Below are 8,378 nucleotides of genomic sequence, written 5' to 3' on the forward strand. Positions count from 1 at the left end.
CAGGATGGGTGTGTGACTTGGAGAGGAACAGGTGGTGATGTTCCCATGTGCCTGCTGCCCTTGTCCTTCTAGGTGGTAGAGGTCGCGGGTTTGGGAGGTGCTATCGAAGAAGCCTTAGTGAGTTTCTGCAGTGCATCTTGTAGATGGTCCACACTGCAGCCACAGTGCACTGGAGGGAGTGAATGTTTAAGGTGGTAGATGGGGTGCCAGTCAAGCAGTCACACCAATTAGATTAATTAATTCAGATGTAGTCCGTGGCCAGGGTCAGGATGGTGTGACTAGAAGTGGTTAGCACTGTTGCCTCACAGCGCCAGGGACCCGGGTTCGAATCTGGCCTCGGGTGACTGTCTGTGTGGAGTTTGCACATTCTCCCCGTGTTTGCGTGGGTTTCCTCCGGGTGCTCCGGTTTCCTCCCACAGTCCAAAGATGTGTGGGTTAGGATGATTGGCTATGATAAATTGACCCTTAGTGTTAGGGGGATTAAATACGTGGGGTTACGGGGATAGTGTGGGATATGTGTTGGTGTAGGGGTTACGGGGATCGGGTGGGATATGTGTCGGTGCAGGCTCGATGGGCCGAAATGGCCTCTATCTGCACTGTGGGGTTTCTGTGATTCTGTGAAGTGAGGCAGGTACGGGGATCCAGGAGGTCGTGTTGGAGGAGCCGCAGCCCTTGCTCTTGTCCAACAGGTTTGAGGCTCTTACTCCCTGTGAGGATGGGAACAGGGACTGCGGGGAGGATGAGCAACCCAGCCACAGCACCGTGGAGCGGGGGGCCATTCAAGTGGGGGGAGGTAAAAGAAATGTAGTGGTAGGGGATAGTATCGTTAGGGGGATAGATAGAGTTCTTTGCAGCCGAGAGCGAGAGTCCCGAAGGCTGTGTTGCCTGCCCGGTGCCAGGGTTAAGGACATCTCCTCTGGGCTGGAGAGAAACTTGGAGTGGGAGGGGGAGGATCCAGTTGTCATGGTCCATGTTGGTACCAACGACATAGATAGGACAAGGAAGGAGGTTCTGCTGAGGGAGTTTGAGCAGCTAGGGGCCAAATTAAAAAGCAGAACCACAAGGGTAATAATCTCTGGATTACTACCTGAGCCACGTGCAAATTTGGCTAGGGTAAATAAAATTAGAGAGTTAAATGCGTGGCTCAAAGCCTGGTGTGGGAGAAATGGGTTTTGCTTCCTGGGACACTGGCATCAGTACTGGGACAGGAGAGAGCTGTTCCGTTGGGACAGACTTCACTTGGCCAGTGCTGGGACTAGAGTCCCGGCGAATCGAATAACTAGGGCTGTAGAGAGGGCTTTAAACTAATTAGTGGGGGGGTGGTTTTAAGAGAGCGAAAAATAAAAATGACAGTGGAGAAGGCAATAGAGCAAGGTAGCAGTGGGGGAATTAAAAACCAGAGCGTGTCAGGAAGGGACAGAATGCATAATGATAAAGGTAAAGTAGTAAAAGGGGTAAAAGCAGGAATAAATTGTCAGAAAACATATTTGAAAGTTCTTTATCTGAATGCACGCAGCATTCGTAACAAAATTGACGAGTTGACGGTACAAATAACTACACATGGGTATGATCTGGTGGCCATTACGGAAACATGGCTGCAAGATAATCATGACTGGGAACTAAACATACAAGGGTATTTGACAATTAGGAAGGACAGACAGGAAGGAAAGGGAGGTGGGGTTGCTATGTTAATCAAGGATGGAGTCACTGCAATAGTCAGAAATGATATTGGGTCAAAGGATCAGGATAGTGAAATAGTTTGGGTGGAGATAAGGAATAAGAAGGGGAAAAAGTCACTAGTGGGCGTAGTCTATAGGCCTCCTAACAGTTGCAACTCTTGGTCGGAGTATAAATCAGGAAATAGTTGGGGCTTGTAATAAGGGAACAGCTATAATCATGGGGGATTTTAACTTTCATATTGACTGGACTAATCAAATTGGGCATGGCAGCCTTGAGGAAGAGTTCATAGAGTGTATTAGGGACGGGTTCCTTGAGCAGTATGTAACTGAACCAACCAGGGGGCAGGCAATCTTAGATCTGGTCCTGTGTAATGAAACAGGATTAATAAAAAATGTCCTAGTAAAGGATCCCCTTGGAATGAGTGACCATAATATGGTTGAATTCCAAATTCAGTTTGAGGGTGAGAGAGTTGGATCTCAAACCAGCGTACTGAGCTTAAATAAAGGAGACTATGAAGGTATGAGAGTAGAATTGACTAAAGTGGACTGGGAAAACAGATTAAAGTGTAAGACGGTACAAGAGCAGTGGTCTACATTCAAGGAGATATTTCACATCTTTCAAGATAAATATATTCCACTGAGGAAAAAGGGGAGTAAAAGAAAAGACAGCCATCCATGGCTTAGTAAAGTAATAAAGGATCGTATCCGACTGAAAACAAGGGCATATAAAGTAGCCAAATCTAGTGGGAGGATAGAAGATTGGGAAGCATTTAAAAGCCAGCAAACAATAACTAAAAGATTAATTAAGAAAGGGAAGATAGATTATGAAAGTAAACTCGCAAAAAATATAAAAACAGATAGCAAGAGTTTCTACAGCTATATAAAAAGAAAAAGGGTGGCTAAAGTGAACGTTGGTCTCTTAGAGGATGGGACCGGGAAACTAGTGGTGGGGAACATGGAGATGGCAAAGACGCTGAACAAATATTTTGTATCAGTCTTTACAGTAGAGGACACTAAAAATATCCCAACACTGGACAAACAGGGGGCAATGGGGGGGGGAGGAGCTAAAGACGATTAAAATCACTAAGGAGATGGTACTCAGTAAAATAATGGGACTTAAGGCGGATAAATCCCCCGGACCTGATGGCCTACATCCTAGGGTCTTGAGAGAAGTGGCGGTAGGGATTGTGGATGCATTGGTGATTATTTTCCAGAACTCCCTGAACTCAGGAAAGGTCCCGGCAGATTGGAAAACTGCTAATGTAACACCCTTATTTAAGAAGGGAAGTAGACAAAAAGCTGGAAACTATAGACCAGTTAGCCTATGGTCTATAGACCAGTTAGCCTGTGGCTGGCAAAATGTTGGAGTCCATTATTAAGGAAACAGTAACAGAGCATTTGGATAAACATAATTTAATAGGACAGAGTCAGCATGGTTTTATGAAGGGGAAGTCATGTTTGACAAATTTGCTCGAATTCTTTGAGGATGTAACATACAGGGTGGATAAAGGGGAACCAGTGGATGTAGTGTATTTGGACTTCCAAAAGGCATTTGACAAGGTTCCACACAAAAGATTACTGATCAAGATAAGAAATCACGGGATTGGGGGTAATATACTGGCATGGGTGGAAGATTGGCTATCTAACAGAAAACAAAGAGTTGGGATAAATGGTTCATTCTCGGGCTGGCAATCAGTAACTAGTGGTGTTCCACAGGGGTCAGTGCTGGGACCCCAACTCTTTACAATCTATATTAACGATTTGGAGGAAGGGACCGAATGCAACATATCCAAGTTTGCTGACGATACAAAGATGGGAGGGAAATCAGTGAGTGAGGAGGACATAAAAAACCTGCAAAAGGACATAGACAGGCTAAGTGAGTGGGCAGAGATTTGGCAGATGCAATATAATGTTGGAAAGTGTGAGGTTATGCACTTTGGCAGAAAAAATCAAAGAGAAAGTTATTATCTAAATGGAGAGAAACTGCAAAGTGCTACAGTACAAAGGGATCTGGGGGTCCTGGTGCATGAAACACAAAAAGTTAGTATGCAGGTGCAGCAGGTGATCAGGAAGGCCAATGGAATCTTGGCTTTTATTGCAAGGGGGATGGAGTATAAAAACAGGGAAGTCTTGCTGTAGTTATACAGGGTATTGGTGAGGCCACACCTGGAATACTGCGTGCAGTTTTGGTTTCCATATTTAAGAAAAGATATATTTGCTCTCAAGGCGGTTCAGAGAAGGTTCACTCGGTTGATCCCGGAGATGAGGGGGTTGACGTATGAGGAAAGGTTGAGTAGGTTGAGACTCTTCTCATTGGAGTTCAGAAGAATGAGAGGCGATCTTATCGAAACATATAAGATTGTGAGGGGGCTTGATCGGGTGGATGCGGGGAGGATGTTTCCACTGATGGGTGAGACTAGAACTAGGGGGCATAATTTAAGAATAAGGGGCTGCCCTTTCAAAACTGAGATGAGGAGAAACTTCTTCACTTAGAGGGTAGTAAATCTATGGAATTTGCTACCCCAGAGAGCTGTGGAAGCTGCAACATTAAATACATTTAAAATGGAGATAGACAGTTTCCTAGCAGATAAGGGAATTAGGGGTTACGGGGAGAGGGCAGGGAAGTGGACGTGAGTCTAGATTCGGATCAGCCATGATCCTATTGAATGGCGGAGCAGGCCCGAGGGGCCGTATAGCCTGCTCCTGCTCCTACTTCTTATGTTCTTATTGTTGTGTATGTACCTTTAAGAGAATAACTGGTCTCAGACTGCAGTACCGGCAGTGACCACCCCTGTATAAAAGGCGCTAGTGAGCCTCTGTTGTTTTCAGTTTCACTATTGACTTCCATCAGTAAAGACTTGTTTTGGTCAACTCCTGCTGTCCGTGGCTCAATCATTCATGGACTTAATACTGGCGACGAGCAGATACGAACCTACCTACAGTCTGCACCACCTCCTGGGATCCATTCCTACAGCGAAGTGAGCAGAGGTCGAGGCCAGAAAGAAAAGAAAGTAAGAGGCAGTAGAAACGGGCGTCGACCGTGGGCATCCGCCCCTGTGTTTGCGGAGTTGAAGATTGCTGGAGAAGCTGTCGGAAGCGGGGCCTGGTTCCTGTCGACGGTGCTTCAGCTAATCGGGCTGGTGGCAGGTAGTGCACTGATCCTTCCTGGGCTGCGGCGGTCGCGAACTCGAGCGGGTGGTTTGCAATGGGGCCGAGCAGCGTTGTCGGGAAGAAGAGAGAGAGAGGGTGGAGCACACAGGGCGCGGCCGGTGCTACAAAGCTGGGCTGCGTATAGACCCGTGAAGAGGGAGGCATGAGTCCCACAGGGTTGTTCCACGACGGGAAAATAATAAAAAAAGAAATATTAAACGCGCAAGAAACCGCGAGGAGCTTCAGGTTGCAACGGGAACTGCGGAAAGCAGCGCTAACAACAGCGGGGAAGAAGGCAAAGCGCGGGAGGCGCCATTTTAGATTTGCAAGATGCCGGAGACTGGCTGTATCACTGCTTTTGATAATACAATAGAGGACTGGACCACGTATGTGGAAAGAGTCGAGGTATATTTCGAGGCAAACGAAATAGCGGAGGAGAAAAAGGCATCGATATTGCTAAACTTAATGGGCGCTAGAACGTACGGCCTATTGCGGGACCTGATTACTCCAGCCAAACTGAAGGCGAAGAGTTTTAACAAAATTGTTGCTGTCCTACAGGAACACCTAAACCCTGCACCGCTGTTGATAGCAGAAAGATTTAAATTCCACAGGAGAACTCAGCATAAAGATGAGAGCAATGCTGAGTACCTTACGGAACTACGCAAGCTATCAAAGCACTGCCAGTTCGGAGCAGGACTGGCAGATACCCTACAGGACAAATTTGTCTGTGGACTCCTGAGTGAAGGAACACAGAAGAAGTTACTCTCAGAGAAAGAGCTGACGCTAGATAAGGCTTTCAGCATGGCAGTATCGTATGAAGCAGCAGCCAGGGGAGCTGCAGAAATTCAACAAAAACCACAGGAATACGGCACCCACGAAATGACACGGGGATCTGCAAAATGTTATCGCTGCGGCAGAACTAACCATGACCAGAAGGACTGCTGGTCCAAAGACAAAATATGCAGGCAATGCGGGAAGATGGGACACATTGCACGAGTTTGCAGGTTTGGGAAGAAGACCAGTGACAACAAAAAGGCTACTAAGGAACCGTACAAGAAAGTACAAAAGATGACGGACAGTAGTTCCGAAGACCAGATGAGCGATAGTGAATCCGAGAACAGGAGACTAAGCTGTCTCAAACTTCACAATGTAATCGCAAAAGAGGATCACCGAACCATTTGGGTCACCCTCACGATAGCAGGGTCCCAAGTTAAAATGGAATTGGATACAGGATCAGCGCTAACCGTCATGAATCGACGAGACTACGAGCGGCTATTTTCACACATACCCTTGAGAGAGACATCCATCGTCTTGACGACGTATACGGGGCAAAAAGTATACCCCAGAGGAAAAATAAGGGTGCCTGTCGAATACAACGGCAAGAAAATACGGAAATTGTATCTCTACATACTGCCAAATGGTGGACCACCGTTATTGGGACGGGAATGGATCAGGAAGATAAACTTAGATTGGCACTCCATTCATGCAATGACGGTGGACGGTAAAAAAGATGAAGACGTCACTCCTGGACGATTGTCAACAATCTTAGCTAATGCCAAAGAGGTATTTCAACAAGAACTGGGCACGCTTAAAGGCGTAACCGCCTCGATAAAAATAGGAGAGAATGCAGTTCCCAAGTTTTTCAAAGCAAGACCGGTACCATATGCAATTCGCCCAGCCGTCGAGGCAGAGCTGGAGAATCTGGAGAAGGCAGGCGTGTTGTCTAAGGTCGACTGGAGCGAGTGGGCGACACCCATCGTTCCTGTCATGAAGAAAACGTTAAGCAATAAGTCCGGGGAGCCAAGGAAGATTCGCATCTGTGGGGATTTCAAGGTGACGATGAACCCAGTCCTTCACACAGTACAATATCCTCTTCCAAGGATAGAAGACATCTTCGCCTCACTGTCTGGAGGGAAGCGTTTTACAAAAATTGACCTAGCACAAGCATATTTGCAGATGGAGGTTGAAGAGTCCTCTAGGAAGTATCTCACGATAAACACTCACAAAGGTCTTTACCAGTATCATCGATTGGTATTCGGAGTAGCATCGGCTCCAGCAATATGGCAAAGAGCGATGGAACAAGTCCTGCAAGGGATTCCGGGGACTCAGTGTTACTTGGACGACATCCTTGTGACAGGTGAAGATGACAGTGAACACCTTAACAACCTAGAACAGGTGCTCACTAGACTACGGGAACATGGGCTGCGAGCCAACCGCCCCAAGTGCGAATTTTTTAAGAAACAGGTATCGTATTGTGGCCACGTGATTGATGAAGAGGGGTTACATAAGTCCCCTGACAAAATTGAAGCGGTTGTTAAGGCCCCAGCACCTGAAAATGTGTCGCAACTGAGGTCATTCCTCAGATTGGTGAATTACTACCATAAGTTTTTGCCGAATTTGTCCACAATTCTGCACCCACTGAACGCCCTGCTACGAACGGGGGTAGCATGGAAATGGAGCGATGATTGTAAGCGGGCCTTTCAGAAAAGTAAGGACTTAATCACTTCAAGGGAAGTATTGGCTCACTACAACCCAGCACTGCCGATCAGACTGGCGTGTGATGCGTCTCCCTACGGCATTGGGGCGGTACTGTCACATAAATTCCTTGATGGTTTAGAGAGGCCGATAGCTTTTGCGTCACGCTCGTTAACTTCTGCCGAGCGTAACTACGCCCAGATTGACAGAGAGGCCCTCAGCCTAGTGTGGGGGGTGAAGAAGTTCAATCACTACCTGCACGGTCAAAAATTTACTCTACTAACCGATCATCAACCTCTTGTCTCCATTTTCAACCCTCAGAAGGGCGTACCGATAATGACAGCACAACGGCTGCAGAGGTGGTCCCTTTTCCTAGGGGCACACCAATATGACATCGAGTACAAAGGAACTAAACAGCATGGAAATGCTGATGGATTGTCACGCCTACCGTTGCCGACGGTGGAAGAAGAAGACCTTGCAGTGGATCCAATGGAGTTATTCCACTCGACCATAGTCGAATGTCTCCCTGTGACGAATGCAAACATAGAAAAGGAAACACGGAATGACCCGACACTATCACGGGTCTATGATTTAACGGTGAAGGGATGGCCAGCACATGGCGAACCACTGCTGCCAGCATTCTCGCCGAGAAGAGAACAGCTGTCAGTGTGCAGAGGAACCTTGATGTGTGGATCCAGAGTAGTAATTCCACCTAAGTTGATGGATAGAGTGCTCAATGAGCTTCATGAGGGTCATCTGGGTGGGGTAAAAATGAAGAACTTAGCCAGAGCATTTGTGTGGTGGCCGGGAATCGATAGAGAAATCGAAGAGATGACCAAGAGCTGTGCAGGATGCCAGAAGGTCCAAAACGCCCCACCACAAGCTCCTCTGCATCCATGGGAGTGGCCCTCATCTCCATGGCAAAGGGTGCACATTGATTTTGCTGGTCCCTTCATGGACTCGATGTTTTTAATTGCGGTGGATGCACATTCAAAGTGGCCAGAAGTAATAAAAATGTCCTCAACCACCACGGAAAAAACTATCACAGTTTTACGAACCATATTCGCCAGGAAT

This window comes from Somniosus microcephalus, chromosome 6 (assembly GCF_052327205.1).
Source record: "Somniosus microcephalus isolate GS21.2 chromosome 6, FLI_Smic_1.0, whole genome shotgun sequence".
Classification (NCBI taxonomy): Eukaryota; Metazoa; Chordata; class Chondrichthyes; order Squaliformes; family Somniosidae; genus Somniosus; species Somniosus microcephalus.